General features: G+C 77.4%; 13 non-coding genes across 13 annotated transcripts; all 13 read right to left on the bottom strand.

Annotated features, from left to right (window-relative positions):
• Window positions 1–397: 397 nt before the first annotated feature.
• On the bottom strand, window positions 398–516 carry LOC149746582 (5S ribosomal RNA). The gene has a single exon (XR_016389562.1). It is a non-coding gene; the product is annotated as a 5S ribosomal RNA (ribosomal RNA).
• A 934-nt stretch (window positions 517–1,450) lies between these two features.
• On the bottom strand, window positions 1,451–1,569 carry LOC149746581 (5S ribosomal RNA). The gene has a single exon (XR_016389908.1). It is a non-coding gene; the product is annotated as a 5S ribosomal RNA (ribosomal RNA).
• Window positions 1,570–2,503: 934 nt separating this feature from the next.
• On the bottom strand, window positions 2,504–2,622 carry LOC149746580 (5S ribosomal RNA). The gene has a single exon (XR_016389560.1). It is a non-coding gene; the product is annotated as a 5S ribosomal RNA (ribosomal RNA).
• Window positions 2,623–3,556: 934 nt separating this feature from the next.
• Window positions 3,557–3,675, bottom strand: LOC149746579 (5S ribosomal RNA). Its single transcript, XR_016389559.1, has one exon. It is a non-coding gene; the product is annotated as a 5S ribosomal RNA (ribosomal RNA).
• Window positions 3,676–4,609: 934 nt separating this feature from the next.
• On the bottom strand, window positions 4,610–4,728 carry LOC149746578 (5S ribosomal RNA). Its single transcript, XR_016389558.1, has one exon. It is a non-coding gene; the product is annotated as a 5S ribosomal RNA (ribosomal RNA).
• Window positions 4,729–5,662: 934 nt separating this feature from the next.
• LOC149746577 (5S ribosomal RNA) lies at window positions 5,663–5,781 on the bottom strand. The gene has a single exon (XR_016389557.1). It is a non-coding gene; the product is annotated as a 5S ribosomal RNA (ribosomal RNA).
• A 934-nt stretch (window positions 5,782–6,715) lies between these two features.
• On the bottom strand, window positions 6,716–6,834 carry LOC149746576 (5S ribosomal RNA). Its single transcript, XR_016389556.1, has one exon. It is a non-coding gene; the product is annotated as a 5S ribosomal RNA (ribosomal RNA).
• Window positions 6,835–7,768: 934 nt separating this feature from the next.
• LOC149746575 (5S ribosomal RNA) lies at window positions 7,769–7,887 on the bottom strand. The gene has a single exon (XR_016389555.1). It is a non-coding gene; the product is annotated as a 5S ribosomal RNA (ribosomal RNA).
• Window positions 7,888–8,821: 934 nt separating this feature from the next.
• Window positions 8,822–8,940, bottom strand: LOC149746574 (5S ribosomal RNA). Its single transcript, XR_016389554.1, has one exon. It is a non-coding gene; the product is annotated as a 5S ribosomal RNA (ribosomal RNA).
• A 934-nt stretch (window positions 8,941–9,874) lies between these two features.
• On the bottom strand, window positions 9,875–9,993 carry LOC149746573 (5S ribosomal RNA). The gene has a single exon (XR_016389553.1). It is a non-coding gene; the product is annotated as a 5S ribosomal RNA (ribosomal RNA).
• A 934-nt stretch (window positions 9,994–10,927) lies between these two features.
• Window positions 10,928–11,046, bottom strand: LOC149746572 (5S ribosomal RNA). The gene has a single exon (XR_016389552.1). It is a non-coding gene; the product is annotated as a 5S ribosomal RNA (ribosomal RNA).
• A 934-nt stretch (window positions 11,047–11,980) lies between these two features.
• Window positions 11,981–12,099, bottom strand: LOC149746571 (5S ribosomal RNA). The gene has a single exon (XR_016389551.1). It is a non-coding gene; the product is annotated as a 5S ribosomal RNA (ribosomal RNA).
• Window positions 12,100–13,033: 934 nt separating this feature from the next.
• LOC149746570 (5S ribosomal RNA) lies at window positions 13,034–13,152 on the bottom strand. Its single transcript, XR_016389907.1, has one exon. It is a non-coding gene; the product is annotated as a 5S ribosomal RNA (ribosomal RNA).
• Between the last annotated feature and the right edge of the window lie 499 nt (window positions 13,153–13,651).

Here is a 13,651-nt window from a genome sequence, read left to right as displayed (position 1 = left end):
CCGCGGCGGCGACACGGCGGGGGGCGGGGCTTTTGCCGGAGGGAGCTGTGGAGGGACACACCCACCGGCACACAGGTGGCGGCACCGGGGCGGGGCGCCGGTGGGGGCGGCCAGGTGCAGGTCGAGGGGCTCGCTGGCCGAAGGGACGGCAACCGGGCCCGCGGCGGAGCCTGGGTCCGGGCCAGGCACCCCGGGGGCGTCTGGGGTGCGGCTGCCTTCCAGGGCCGCCTTCTGGCCGCCTGGCGGGCCGGGCCGGCGGGGAGCGCCCCCTCCGGCGCGCGCGCCGTGGTGGGAGGGGCCTGAGGAGGCGGGGCCTGCAGCGGGGCCCCGGCGCGGGCGGAGCCGGCGGCCACCGCCCGCGGGCGAGTTAAAGGAGAAGGCGGAGCGGGAGGCAAAAAGCCTACAGCACCCGGTATTCCCAGGCGGTCTCCCATCCAAGTACTAACCAGGCCCGACCCTGCTTAGCTTCCGAGATCAGACGAGATCGGGCGCGTTCAGGGTGGTATGGCCGTAGACGGGGGCGGGGACGGCGGGCTGCCTCTTGAGGCCCACTTTCGCTGGCGCTTGCGCCTCACCGCCAGCCTGGCGGTCAGCCCGCCCCGGCAGGACCCCGTCGCCCGCCCAGGCAGGGGGAACGGAGGTCTCGGGTACCGGGCGGTGGCGGAGGCGGAGGGTTTGGCCACCCCCTCCCAGCCGAGGGCGGGCGTGAGCCAGCGAACCCTTCGGCGCTTGGCGCCCCGCCCAAGATCCGGCCCGTCGCTCACAGGGACGTGGCCCCGGAGGCTTCAGGGCCCGGGGCCCGCGGTCCCTTGGGCATCGCCCCTGCCCGCCCACGCGGCGCTAGGCGCCGCCCAGCCGCAGTCCGGGCCGGCCCTCCTGCCCGACAGCAGCTGGCCCGAAGCCAGTGGGAGCCACCATCGTGTCGCCACGGCCCCTCAGCCCCGGCGAGGCCACCCTTGCCCGCACACCACCCGCCGAGCTCAGGAGCCCGCCCCTGGCGGCCGGCAGGCCCGGGGAAGCGGCCCCTGCCCTCGATCCCGCTCCCGCACCCGGCCGCGGCGGCGACACGGCGGGGGGCGGGGCTTTTGCCGGAGGGAGCTGTGGAGGGACACACCCACCGGCACACAGGTGGCGGCACCGGGGCGGGGCGCTGGTGGGGGCGGCCAGGTGCAGGTCGAGGGGCTCGCTGGCCGAAGGGACGGCAACCGGGCCCGCGGCGGAGCCTGGGTCCGGGCCAGGCACCCCGGGGGCGTCTGGGGTGCGGCTGCCTTCCAGGGCCGCCTTCTGGCCGCCTGGCGGGCCGGGCCGGCGGGGAGCGCCCCCTCCGGCGCGCGCGCCGTGGTGGGAGGGGCCTGAGGAGGCGGGGCCTGCAGCGGGGCCCCGGCGCGGGCGGAGCCGGCGGCCACCGCCCGCGGGCGAGTTAAAGGAGAAGGCGGAGCGGGAGGCAAAAAGCCTACAGCACCCGGTATTCCTAGGCGGTCTCCCATCCAAGTACTAACCAGGCCCGACCCTGCTTAGCTTCCGAGATCAGACGAGATCGGGCGCGTTCAGGGTGGTATGGCCGTAGACGGGGGCGGGGACGGCGGGCTGCCTCTTGAGGCCCACTTTCGCTGGCGCTTGCGCCTCACCGCCAGCCTGGCGGTCAGCCCGCCCCGGCAGGACCCCGTCGCCCGCCCAGGCAGGGGGAACGGAGGTCTCGGGTACCGGGCGGTGGCGGAGGCGGAGGGTTTGGCCACCCCCTCCCAGCCGAGGGCGGGCGTGAGCCAGCGAACCCTTCGGCGCTTGGCGCCCCGCCCAAGATCCGGCCCGTGGCTCACAGGGACGTGGCCCCGGAGGCTTCAGGGCCCGGGGCCCGCGGTCCCTTGGGCATCGCCCCTGCCCGCCCACGCGGCGCTAGGCGCCGCCCAGCCGCAGCCCGGGCCGGCCCTCCTGCCCGACAGCAGCTGGCCCGAAGCCACTGGGAGCCACCATCGTGTCGCCACGGCCCCTCAGCCCCGGCGAGGCCACCCTTGCCCGCACACCACCCGCCGAGCTCAGGAGCCCGCCCCTGGCGGCCGGCAGGCCCGGGGAAGCGGCCCCTGCCCTCGATCCCGCTCCCGCACCCGGCCGCGGCGGCGACACGGCGGGGGGCGGGGCTTTTGCCGGAGGGAGCTGTGGAGGGACACACCCACCGGCACACAGGTGGCGGCACCGGGGCGGGGCGCCGGTGGGGGCGGCCAGGTGCAGGTCGAGGGGCTCGCTGGCCGAAGGGACGGCAACCGGGCCCGCGGCGGAGCCTGGGTCCGGGCCAGGCACCCCGGGGGCGTCTGGGGTGCGGCTGCCTTCCAGGGCCGCCTTCTGGCCGCCTGGCGGGCCGGGCCGGCGGGGAGCGCCCCCTCCGGCGCGCGCGCCGTGGTGGGAGGGGCCTGAGGAGGCGGGGCCTGCAGCGGGGCCCCGGCGCGGGCGGAGCCGGCGGCCACCGCCCGCGGGCGAGTTAAAGGAGAAGGCGGAGCGGGAGGCAAAAAGCCTACAGCACCCGGTATTCCCAGGCGGTCTCCCATCCAAGTACTAACCAGGCCCGACCCTGCTTAGCTTCCGAGATCAGACGAGATCGGGCGCGTTCAGGGTGGTATGGCCGTAGACGGGGGCGGGGACGGCGGGCTGCCTCTTGAGGCCCACTTTCGCTGGCGCTTGCGCCTCACCGCCAGCCTGGCGGTCAGCCCGCCCCGGCAGGACCCCGTCGCCCGCCCAGGCAGGGGGAACGGAGGTCTCGGGTACCGGGCGGTGGCGGAGGCGGAGGGTTTGGCCACCCCCTCCCAGCCGAGGGCGGGCGTGAGCCAGCGAACCCTTCGGCGCTTGGCGCCCCGCCCAAGATCCGGCCCGTCGCTCACAGGGACGTGGCCCCGGAGGCTTCAGGGCCCGGGGCCCGCGGTCCCTTGGGCATCGCCCCTGCCCGCCCACGCGGCGCTAGGCGCCGCCCAGCCGCAGCCCGGGCCGGCCCTCCTGCCCGACAGCAGCTGGCCCGAAGCCACTGGGAGCCACCATCGTGTCGCCACGGCCCCTCAGCCCCGGCGAGGCCACCCTTGCCCGCACACCACCCGCCGAGCTCAGGAGCCCGCCCCTGGCGGCCGGCAGGCCCGGGGAAGCGGCCCCTGCCCTCGATCCCGCTCCCGCACCCGGCCGCGGCGGCGACACGGCGGGGGGCGGGGCTTTTGCCGGAGGGAGCTGTGGAGGGACACACCCACCGGCACACAGGTGGCGGCACCGGGGCGGGGCGCCGGTGGGGGCGGCCAGGTGCAGGTCGAGGGGCTCGCTGGCCGAAGGGACGGCAACCGGGCCCGCGGCGGAGCCTGGGTCCGGGCCAGGCACCCCGGGGGCGTCTGGGGTGCGGCTGCCTTCCAGGGCCGCCTTCTGGCCGCCTGGCGGGCCGGGCCGGCGGGGAGCGCCCCCTCCGGCGCGCGCGCCGTGGTGGGAGGGGCCTGAGGAGGCGGGGCCTGCAGCGGGGCCCCGGCGCGGGCGGAGCCGGCGGCCACCGCCCGCGGGCGAGTTAAAGGAGAAGGCGGAGCGGGAGGCAAAAAGCCTACAGCACCCGGTATTCCCAGGCGGTCTCCCATCCAAGTACTAACCAGGCCCGACCCTGCTTAGCTTCCGAGATCAGACGAGATCGGGCGCGTTCAGGGTGGTATGGCCGTAGACGGGGGCGGGGACGGCGGGCTGCCTCTTGAGGCCCACTTTCGCTGGCGCTTGCGCCTCACCGCCAGCCTGGCGGTCAGCCCGCCCCGGCAGGACCCCGTCGCCCGCCCAGGCAGGGGGAACGGAGGTCTCGGGTACCGGGCGGTGGCGGAGGCGGAGGGTTTGGCCACCCCCTCCCAGCCGAGGGCGGGCGTGAGCCAGCGAACCCTTCGGCGCTTGGCGCCCCGCCCAAGATCCGGCCCGTGGCTCACAGGGACGTGGCCCCGGAGGCTTCAGGGCCCGGGGCCCGCGGCCCCTTGGGCATCGCCCCTGCCCGCCCACGCGGCGCTAGGCGCCGCCCAGCCGCAGTCCGGGCCGGCCCTCCTGCCCGACAGCAGCTGGCCCGAAGCCACTGGGAGCCACCATCGTGTCGCCACGGCCCCTCAGCCCCGGCGAGGCCACCCTTGCCCGCACACCACCCGCCGAGCTCAGGAGCCCGCCCCTGGCGGCCGGCAGGCCCGGGGAAGCGGCCCCTGCCCTCGATCCCGCTCCCGCACCCGGCCGCGGCGGCGACACGGCGGGGGGCGGGGCTTTTGCCGGAGGGAGCTGTGGAGGGACACACCCACCGGCACACAGGTGGCGGCACCGGGGCGGGGCGCCGGTGGGGGCGGCCAGGTGCAGGTCGAGGGGCTCGCTGGCCGAAGGGACGGCAACCGGGCCCGCGGCGGAGCCTGGGTCCGGGCCAGGCACCCCGGGGGCGTCTGGGGTGCGGCTGCCTTCCAGGGCCGCCTTCTGGCCGCCTGGCGGGCCGGGCCGGCGGGGAGCGCCCCCTCCGGCGCGCGCGCCGTGGTGGGAGGGGCCTGAGGAGGCGGGGCCTGCAGCGGGGCCCCGGCGCGGGCGGAGCCGGCGGCCACCGCCCGCGGGCGAGTTAAAGGAGAAGGCGGAGCGGGAGGCAAAAAGCCTACAGCACCCGGTATTCCCAGGCGGTCTCCCATCCAAGTACTAACCAGGCCCGACCCTGCTTAGCTTCCGAGATCAGACGAGATCGGGCGCGTTCAGGGTGGTATGGCCGTAGACGGGGGCGGGGACGGCGGGCTGCCTCTTGAGGCCCACTTTCGCTGGCGCTTGCGCCTCACCGCCAGCCTGGCGGTCAGCCCGCCCCGGCAGGACCCCGTCGCCCGCCCAGGCAGGGGGAACGGAGGTCTCGGGTACCGGGCGGTGGCGGAGGCGGAGGGTTTGGCCACCCCCTCCCAGCCGAGGGCGGGCGTGAGCCAGCGAACCCTTCGGCGCTTGGCGCCCCGCCCAAGATCCGGCCCGTCGCTCACAGGGACGTGGCCCCGGAGGCTTCAGGGCCCGGGGCCCGCGGTCCCTTGGGCATCGCCCCTGCCCGCCCACGCGGCGCTAGGCGCCGCCCAGCCGCAGCCCGGGCCGGCCCTCCTGCCCGACAGCAGCTGGCCCGAAGCCACTGGGAGCCACCATCGTGTCGCCACGGCCCCTCAGCCCCGGCGAGGCCACCCTTGCCCGCACACCACCCGCCGAGCTCAGGAGCCCGCCCCTGGCGGCCGGCAGGCCCGGGGAAGCGGCCCCTGCCCTCGATCCCGCTCCCGCACCCGGCCGCGGCGGCGACACGGCGGGGGGCGGGGCTTTTGCCGGAGGGAGCTGTGGAGGGACACACCCACCGGCACACAGGTGGCGGCACCGGGGCGGGGCGCCGGTGGGGGCGGCCAGGTGCAGGTCGAGGGGCTCGCTGGCCGAAGGGACGGCAACCGGGCCCGCGGCGGAGCCTGGGTCCGGGCCAGGCACCCCGGGGGCGTCTGGGGTGCGGCTGCCTTCCAGGGCCGCCTTCTGGCCGCCTGGCGGGCCGGGCCGGCGGGGAGCGCCCCCTCCGGCGCGCGCGCCGTGGTGGGAGGGGCCTGAGGAGGCGGGGCCTGCAGCGGGGCCCCGGCGCGGGCGGAGCCGGCGGCCACCGCCCGCGGGCGAGTTAAAGGAGAAGGCGGAGCGGGAGGCAAAAAGCCTACAGCACCCGGTATTCCCAGGCGGTCTCCCATCCAAGTACTAACCAGGCCCGACCCTGCTTAGCTTCCGAGATCAGACGAGATCGGGCGCGTTCAGGGTGGTATGGCCGTAGACGGGGGCGGGGACGGCGGGCTGCCTCTTGAGGCCCACTTTCGCTGGCGCTTGCGCCTCACCGCCAGCCTGGCGGTCAGCCCGCCCCGGCAGGACCCCGTCGCCCGCCCAGGCAGGGGGAACGGAGGTCTCGGGTACCGGGCGGTGGCGGAGGCGGAGGGTTTGGCCACCCCCTCCCAGCCGAGGGCGGGCGTGAGCCAGCGAACCCTTCGGCGCTTGGCGCCCCGCCCAAGATCCGGCCCGTCGCTCACAGGGACGTGGCCCCGGAGGCTTCAGGGCCCGGGGCCCGCGGTCCCTTGGGCATCGCCCCTGCCCGCCCACGCGGCGCTAGGCGCCGCCCAGCCGCAGCCCGGGCCGGCCCTCCTGCCCGACAGCAGCTGGCCCGAAGCCACTGGGAGCCACCATCGTGTCGCCACGGCCCCTCAGCCCCGGCGAGGCCACCCTTGCCCGCACACCACCCGCCGAGCTCAGGAGCCCGCCCCTGGCGGCCGGCAGGCCCGGGGAAGCGGCCCCTGCCCTCGATCCCGCTCCCGCACCCGGCCGCGGCGGCGACACGGCGGGGGGCGGGGCTTTTGCCGGAGGGAGCTGTGGAGGGACACACCCACCGGCACACAGGTGGCGGCACCGGGGCGGGGCGCCGGTGGGGGCGGCCAGGTGCAGGTCGAGGGGCTCGCTGGCCGAAGGGACGGCAACCGGGCCCGCGGCGGAGCCTGGGTCCGGGCCAGGCACCCCGGGGGCGTCTGGGGTGCGGCTGCCTTCCAGGGCCGCCTTCTGGCCGCCTGGCGGGCCGGGCCGGCGGGGAGCGCCCCCTCCGGCGCGCGCGCCGTGGTGGGAGGGGCCTGAGGAGGCGGGGCCTGCAGCGGGGCCCCGGCGCGGGCGGAGCCGGCGGCCACCGCCCGCGGGCGAGTTAAAGGAGAAGGCGGAGCGGGAGGCAAAAAGCCTACAGCACCCGGTATTCCCAGGCGGTCTCCCATCCAAGTACTAACCAGGCCCGACCCTGCTTAGCTTCCGAGATCAGACGAGATCGGGCGCGTTCAGGGTGGTATGGCCGTAGACGGGGGCGGGGACGGCGGGCTGCCTCTTGAGGCCCACTTTCGCTGGCGCTTGCGCCTCACCGCCAGCCTGGCGGTCAGCCCGCCCCGGCAGGACCCCGTCGCCCGCCCAGGCAGGGGGAACGGAGGTCTCGGGTACCGGGCGGTGGCGGAGGCGGAGGGTTTGGCCACCCCCTCCCAGCCGAGGGCGGGCGTGAGCCAGCGAACCCTTCGGCGCTTGGCGCCCCGCCCAAGATCCGGCCCGTCGCTCACAGGGACGTGGCCCCGGAGGCTTCAGGGCCCGGGGCCCGCGGTCCCTTGGGCATCGCCCCTGCCCGCCCACGCGGCGCTAGGCGCCGCCCAGCCGCAGCCCGGGCCGGCCCTCCTGCCCGACAGCAGCTGGCCCGAAGCCACTGGGAGCCACCATCGTGTCGCCACGGCCCCTCAGCCCCGGCGAGGCCACCCTTGCCCGCACACCACCCGCCGAGCTCAGGAGCCCGCCCCTGGCGGCCGGCAGGCCCGGGGAAGCGGCCCCTGCCCTCGATCCCGCTCCCGCACCCGGCCGCGGCGGCGACACGGCGGGGGGCGGGGCTTTTGCCGGAGGGAGCTGTGGAGGGACACACCCACCGGCACACAGGTGGCGGCACCGGGGCGGGGCGCCGGTGGGGGCGGCCAGGTGCAGGTCGAGGGGCTCGCTGGCCGAAGGGACGGCAACCGGGCCCGCGGCGGAGCCTGGGTCCGGGCCAGGCACCCCGGGGGCGTCTGGGGTGCGGCTGCCTTCCAGGGCCGCCTTCTGGCCGCCTGGCGGGCCGGGCCGGCGGGGAGCGCCCCCTCCGGCGCGCGCGCCGTGGTGGGAGGGGCCTGAGGAGGCGGGGCCTGCAGCGGGGCCCCGGCGCGGGCGGAGCCGGCGGCCACCGCCCGCGGGCGAGTTAAAGGAGAAGGCGGAGCGGGAGGCAAAAAGCCTACAGCACCCGGTATTCCCAGGCGGTCTCCCATCCAAGTACTAACCAGGCCCGACCCTGCTTAGCTTCCGAGATCAGACGAGATCGGGCGCGTTCAGGGTGGTATGGCCGTAGACGGGGGCGGGGACGGCGGGCTGCCTCTTGAGGCCCACTTTCGCTGGCGCTTGCGCCTCACCGCCAGCCTGGCGGTCAGCCCGCCCCGGCAGGACCCCGTCGCCCGCCCAGGCAGGGGGAACGGAGGTCTCGGGTACCGGGCGGTGGCGGAGGCGGAGGGTTTGGCCACCCCCTCCCAGCCGAGGGCGGGCGTGAGCCAGCGAACCCTTCGGCGCTTGGCGCCCCGCCCAAGATCCGGCCCGTGGCTCACAGGGACGTGGCCCCGGAGGCTTCAGGGCCCGGGGCCCGCGGCCCCTTGGGCATCGCCCCTGCCCGCCCACGCGGCGCTAGGCGCCGCCCAGCCGCAGTCCGGGCCGGCCCTCCTGCCCGACAGCAGCTGGCCCGAAGCCACTGGGAGCCACCATCGTGTCGCCACGGCCCCTCAGCCCCGGCGAGGCCACCCTTGCCCGCACACCACCCGCCGAGCTCAGGAGCCCGCCCCTGGCGGCCGGCAGGCCCGGGGAAGCGGCCCCTGCCCTCGATCCCGCTCCCGCACCCGGCCGCGGCGGCGACACGGCGGGGGGCGGGGCTTTTGCCGGAGGGAGCTGTGGAGGGACACACCCACCGGCACACAGGTGGCGGCACCGGGGCGGGGCGCCGGTGGGGGCGGCCAGGTGCAGGTCGAGGGGCTCGCTGGCCGAAGGGACGGCAACCGGGCCCGCGGCGGAGCCTGGGTCCGGGCCAGGCACCCCGGGGGCGTCTGGGGTGCGGCTGCCTTCCAGGGCCGCCTTCTGGCCGCCTGGCGGGCCGGGCCGGCGGGGAGCGCCCCCTCCGGCGCGCGCGCCGTGGTGGGAGGGGCCTGAGGAGGCGGGGCCTGCAGCGGGGCCCCGGCGCGGGCGGAGCCGGCGGCCACCGCCCGCGGGCGAGTTAAAGGAGAAGGCGGAGCGGGAGGCAAAAAGCCTACAGCACCCGGTATTCCCAGGCGGTCTCCCATCCAAGTACTAACCAGGCCCGACCCTGCTTAGCTTCCGAGATCAGACGAGATCGGGCGCGTTCAGGGTGGTATGGCCGTAGACGGGGGCGGGGACGGCGGGCTGCCTCTTGAGGCCCACTTTCGCTGGCGCTTGCGCCTCACCGCCAGCCTGGCGGTCAGCCCGCCCCGGCAGGACCCCGTCGCCCGCCCAGGCAGGGGGAACGGAGGTCTCGGGTACCGGGCGGTGGCGGAGGCGGAGGGTTTGGCCACCCCCTCCCAGCCGAGGGCGGGCGTGAGCCAGCGAACCCTTCGGCGCTTGGCGCCCCGCCCAAGATCCGGCCCGTGGCTCACAGGGACGTGGCCCCGGAGGCTTCAGGGCCCGGGGCCCGCGGTCCCTTGGGCATCGCCCCTGCCCGCCCACGCGGCGCTAGGCGCCGCCCAGCCGCAGCCCGGGCCGGCCCTCCTGCCCGACAGCAGCTGGCCCGAAGCCACTGGGAGCCACCATCGTGTCGCCACGGCCCCTCAGCCCCGGCGAGGCCACCCTTGCCCGCACACCACCCGCCGAGCTCAGGAGCCCGCCCCTGGCGGCCGGCAGGCCCGGGGAAGCGGCCCCTGCCCTCGATCCCGCTCCCGCACCCGGCCGCGGCGGCGACACGGCGGGGGGCGGGGCTTTTGCCGGAGGGAGCTGTGGAGGGACACACCCACCGGCACACAGGTGGCGGCACCGGGGCGGGGCGCCGGTGGGGGCGGCCAGGTGCAGGTCGAGGGGCTCGCTGGCCGAAGGGACGGCAACCGGGCCCGCGGCGGAGCCTGGGTCCGGGCCAGGCACCCCGGGGGCGTCTGGGGTGCGGCTGCCTTCCAGGGCCGCCTTCTGGCCGCCTGGCGGGCCGGGCCGGCGGGGAGCGCCCCCTCCGGCGCGCGCGCCGTGGTGGGAGGGGCCTGAGGAGGCGGGGCCTGCAGCGGGGCCCCGGCGCGGGCGGAGCCGGCGGCCACCGCCCGCGGGCGAGTTAAAGGAGAAGGCGGAGCGGGAGGCAAAAAGCCTACAGCACCCGGTATTCCCAGGCGGTCTCCCATCCAAGTACTAACCAGGCCCGACCCTGCTTAGCTTCCGAGATCAGACGAGATCGGGCGCGTTCAGGGTGGTATGGCCGTAGACGGGGGCGGGGACGGCGGGCTGCCTCTTGAGGCCCACTTTCGCTGGCGCTTGCGCCTCACCGCCAGCCTGGCGGTCAGCCCGCCCCGGCAGGACCCCGTCGCCCGCCCAGGCAGGGGGAACGGAGGTCTCGGGTACCGGGCGGTGGCGGAGGCGGAGGGTTTGGCCACCCCCTCCCAGCCGAGGGCGGGCGTGAGCCAGCGAACCCTTCGGCGCTTGGCGCCCCGCCCAAGATCCGGCCCGTCGCTCACAGGGACGTGGCCCCGGAGGCTTCAGGGCCCGGGGCCCGCGGTCCCTTGGGCATCGCCCCTGCCCGCCCACGCGGCGCTAGGCGCCGCCCAGCCGCAGCCCGGGCCGGCCCTCCTGCCCGACAGCAGCTGGCCCGAAGCCACTGGGAGCCACCATCGTGTCGCCACGGCCCCTCAGCCCCGGCGAGGCCACCCTTGCCCGCACACCACCCGCCGAGCTCAGGAGCCCGCCCCTGGCGGCCGGCAGGCCCGGGGAAGCGGCCCCTGCCCTCGATCCCGCTCCCGCACCCGGCCGCGGCGGCGACACGGCGGGGGGCGGGGCTTTTGCCGGAGGGAGCTGTGGAGGGACACACCCACCGGCACACAGGTGGCGGCACCGGGGCGGGGCGCCGGTGGGGGCGGCCAGGTGCAGGTCGAGGGGCTCGCTGGCCGAAGGGACGGCAACCGGGCCCGCGGCGGAGCCTGGGTCCGGGCCAGGCACCCCGGGGGCGTCTGGGGTGCGGCTGCCTTCCAGGGCCGCCTTCTGGCCGCCTGGCGGGCCGGGCCGGCGGGGAGCGCCCCCTCCGGCGCGCGCGCCGTGGTGGGAGGGGCCTGAGGAGGCGGGGCCTGCAGCGGGGCCCCGGCGCGGGCGGAGCCGGCGGCCACCGCCCGCGGGCGAGTTAAAGGAGAAGGCGGAGCGGGAGGCAAAAAGCCTACAGCACCCGGTATTCCCAGGCGGTCTCCCATCCAAGTACTAACCAGGCCCGACCCTGCTTAGCTTCCGAGATCAGACGAGATCGGGCGCGTTCAGGGTGGTATGGCCGTAGACGGGGGCGGGGACGGCGGGCTGCCTCTTGAGGCCCACTTTCGCTGGCGCTTGCGCCTCACCGCCAGCCTGGCGGTCAGCCCGCCCCGGCAGGACCCCGTCGCCCGCCCAGGCAGGGGGAACGGAGGTCTCGGGTACCGGGCGGTGGCGGAGGCGGAGGGTTTGGCCACCCCCTCCCAGCCGAGGGCGGGCGTGAGCCAGCGAACCCTTCGGCGCTTGGCGCCCCGCCCAAGATCCGGCCCGTCGCTCACAGGGACGTGGCCCCGGAGGCTTCAGGGCCCGGGGCCCGCGGTCCCTTGGGCATCGCCCCTGCCCGCCCACGCGGCGCTAGGCGCCGCCCAGCCGCAGCCCGGGCCGGCCCTCCTGCCCGACAGCAGCTGGCCCGAAGCCACTGGGAGCCACCATCGTGTCGCCACGGCCCCTCAGCCCCGGCGAGGCCACCCTTGCCCGCACACCACCCGCCGAGCTCAGGAGCCCGCCCCTGGCGGCCGGCAGGCCCGGGGAAGCGGCCCCTGCCCTCGATCCCGCTCCCGCACCCGGCCGCGGCGGCGACACGGCGGGGGGCGGGGCTTTTGCCGGAGGGAGCTGTGGAGGGACACACCCACCGGCACACAGGTGGCGGCACCGGGGCGGGGCGCCGGTGGGGGCGGCCAGGTGCAGGTCGAGGGGCTCGCTGGCCGAAGGGACGGCAACCGGGCCCGCGGCGGAGCCTGGGTCCGGGCCAGGCACCCCGGGGGCGTCTGGGGTGCGGCTGCCTTCCAGGGCCGCCTTCTGGCCGCCTGGCGGGCCGGGCCGGCGGGGAGCGCCCCCTCCGGCGCGCGCGCCGTGGTGGGAGGGGCCTGAGGAGGCGGGGCCTGCAGCGGGGCCCCGGCGCGGGCGGAGCCGGCGGCCACCGCCCGCGGGCGAGTTAAAGGAGAAGGCGGAGCGGGAGGCAAAAAGCCTACAGCACCCGGTATTCCCAGGCGGTCTCCCATCCAAGTACTAACCAGGCCCGACCCTGCTTAGCTTCCGAGATCAGACGAGATCGGGCGCGTTCAGGGTGGTATGGCCGTAGACGGGGGCGGGGACGGCGGGCTGCCTCTTGAGGCCCACTTTCGCTGGCGCTTGCGCCTCACCGCCAGCCTGGCGGTCAGCCCGCCCCGGCAGGACCCCGTCGCCCGCCCAGGCAGGGGGAACGGAGGTCTCGGGTACCGGGCGGTGGCGGAGGCGGAGGGTTTGGCCACCCCCTCCCAGCCGAGGGCGGGCGTGAGCCAGCGAACCCTTCGGCGCTTGGCGCCCCGCCCAAGATCCGGCCCGTCGCTCACAGGGACGTGGCCCCGGAGGCTTCAGGGCCCGGGGCCCGCGGTCCCTTGGGCATCGCCCCTGCCCGCCCACGCGGCGCTAGGCGCCGCCCAGCCGCAGTCCGGGCCGGCCCTCCTGCCCGACAGCAGCTGGCCCGAAGCCAGTGGGAGCCACCATCGTGTCGCCACGGCCCCTCAGCCCCGGCGAGGCCACCCTTGCCCGCACACCACCCGCCGAGCTCAGGAGCCCGCCCCTGGCGGCCGGCAGGCCCGGGGAAGCGGCCCCTGCCCTCGATCCCGCTCCCGCACCCGGCCGCGGCGGCGACACGGCGGGGGGCGGGGCTTTTGCCGGAGGGAGCTGTGGAGGGACACACCCACCGGCACACAGGTGGCGGCACCGGGGCGGGGCGCCGGTGGGGGCGGCCAGGTGCAGGTCGAGGGGCTCGCTGGCCGAAGGGACGGCAACCGGGCCCGCGGCGGAGCCTGGGTCCGGGCCAGGCACCCCGGGGGCGTCTGGGGTGCGGCTGCCTTCCAGGGCCGCCTTCTGGCCGCCTGGCGGGCCGGGCCGGCGGGGAGCGCCCCCTCCGGCGCGCGCGCCGTGGTGGGAGGGGCCTGAGGAGGCGGGGCCTGCAGCGGGGCCCCGGCGCGGGCGGAGCCGGCGGCCACCGCCCGCGGGCGAGTTAAAGGAGAAGGCGGAGCGGGAGGCAAAAAGCCTACAGCACCCGGTATTCCTAGGCGGTCTCCCATCCAAGTACTAACCAGGCCCGACCCTGCTTAGCTTCCGAGATCAGACGAGATCGGGCGCGTTCAGGGTGGTATGGCCGTAGACGGGGGCGGGGACGGCGGGCTGCCTCTTGAGGCCCACTTTCGCTGGCGCTTGCGCCTCACCGCCAGCCTGGCGGTCAGCCCGCCCCGGCAGGACCCCGTCGCCCGCCCAGGCAGGGGGAACGGAGGTCTCGGGTACCGGGCGGTGGCGGAGGCGGAGGGTTTGGCCACCCCCTCCCAGCCGAGGGCGGGCGTGAGCCAGCGAACCCTTCGGCGCTTGGCGCCCCGCCCAAGATCCGGCCCGTCGCTCACAGGGACGTGGCCCCGGAGGCTTCAGGGCCCGGGGCCCGCGGCCCCTTGGGCATCGCCCCTGCCCGCCCACGCGGCGCTAGGCGCCGCCCAGCCGCAGTCCGGGCCGGCCCTCCTGCCCGACAGCAGCTGGCCCGAAGCCAGTGGGAGCCACCATCGTGTCGCCACGGCCCCTCAGCCCCGGCGAGGCCACCCTTGCCCGCACACCACCCGCCGAGCTCAGGAGCCCGCCCCTGGCGGCCGGCAGGCCCGGG

This window comes from Delphinapterus leucas, chromosome 19 (assembly GCF_059928025.1).
Source record: "Delphinapterus leucas isolate spDelLeu-1000000601 "Yukka" chromosome 19, BTC_Dleu_Yukka2, whole genome shotgun sequence".
In the NCBI taxonomy this organism is placed as follows: domain Eukaryota; kingdom Metazoa; phylum Chordata; class Mammalia; order Artiodactyla; family Monodontidae; genus Delphinapterus; species Delphinapterus leucas.
Note: the sequence above shows the minus strand (reverse complement) of the source record. Positions and strands in the feature narration are given on the sequence as shown.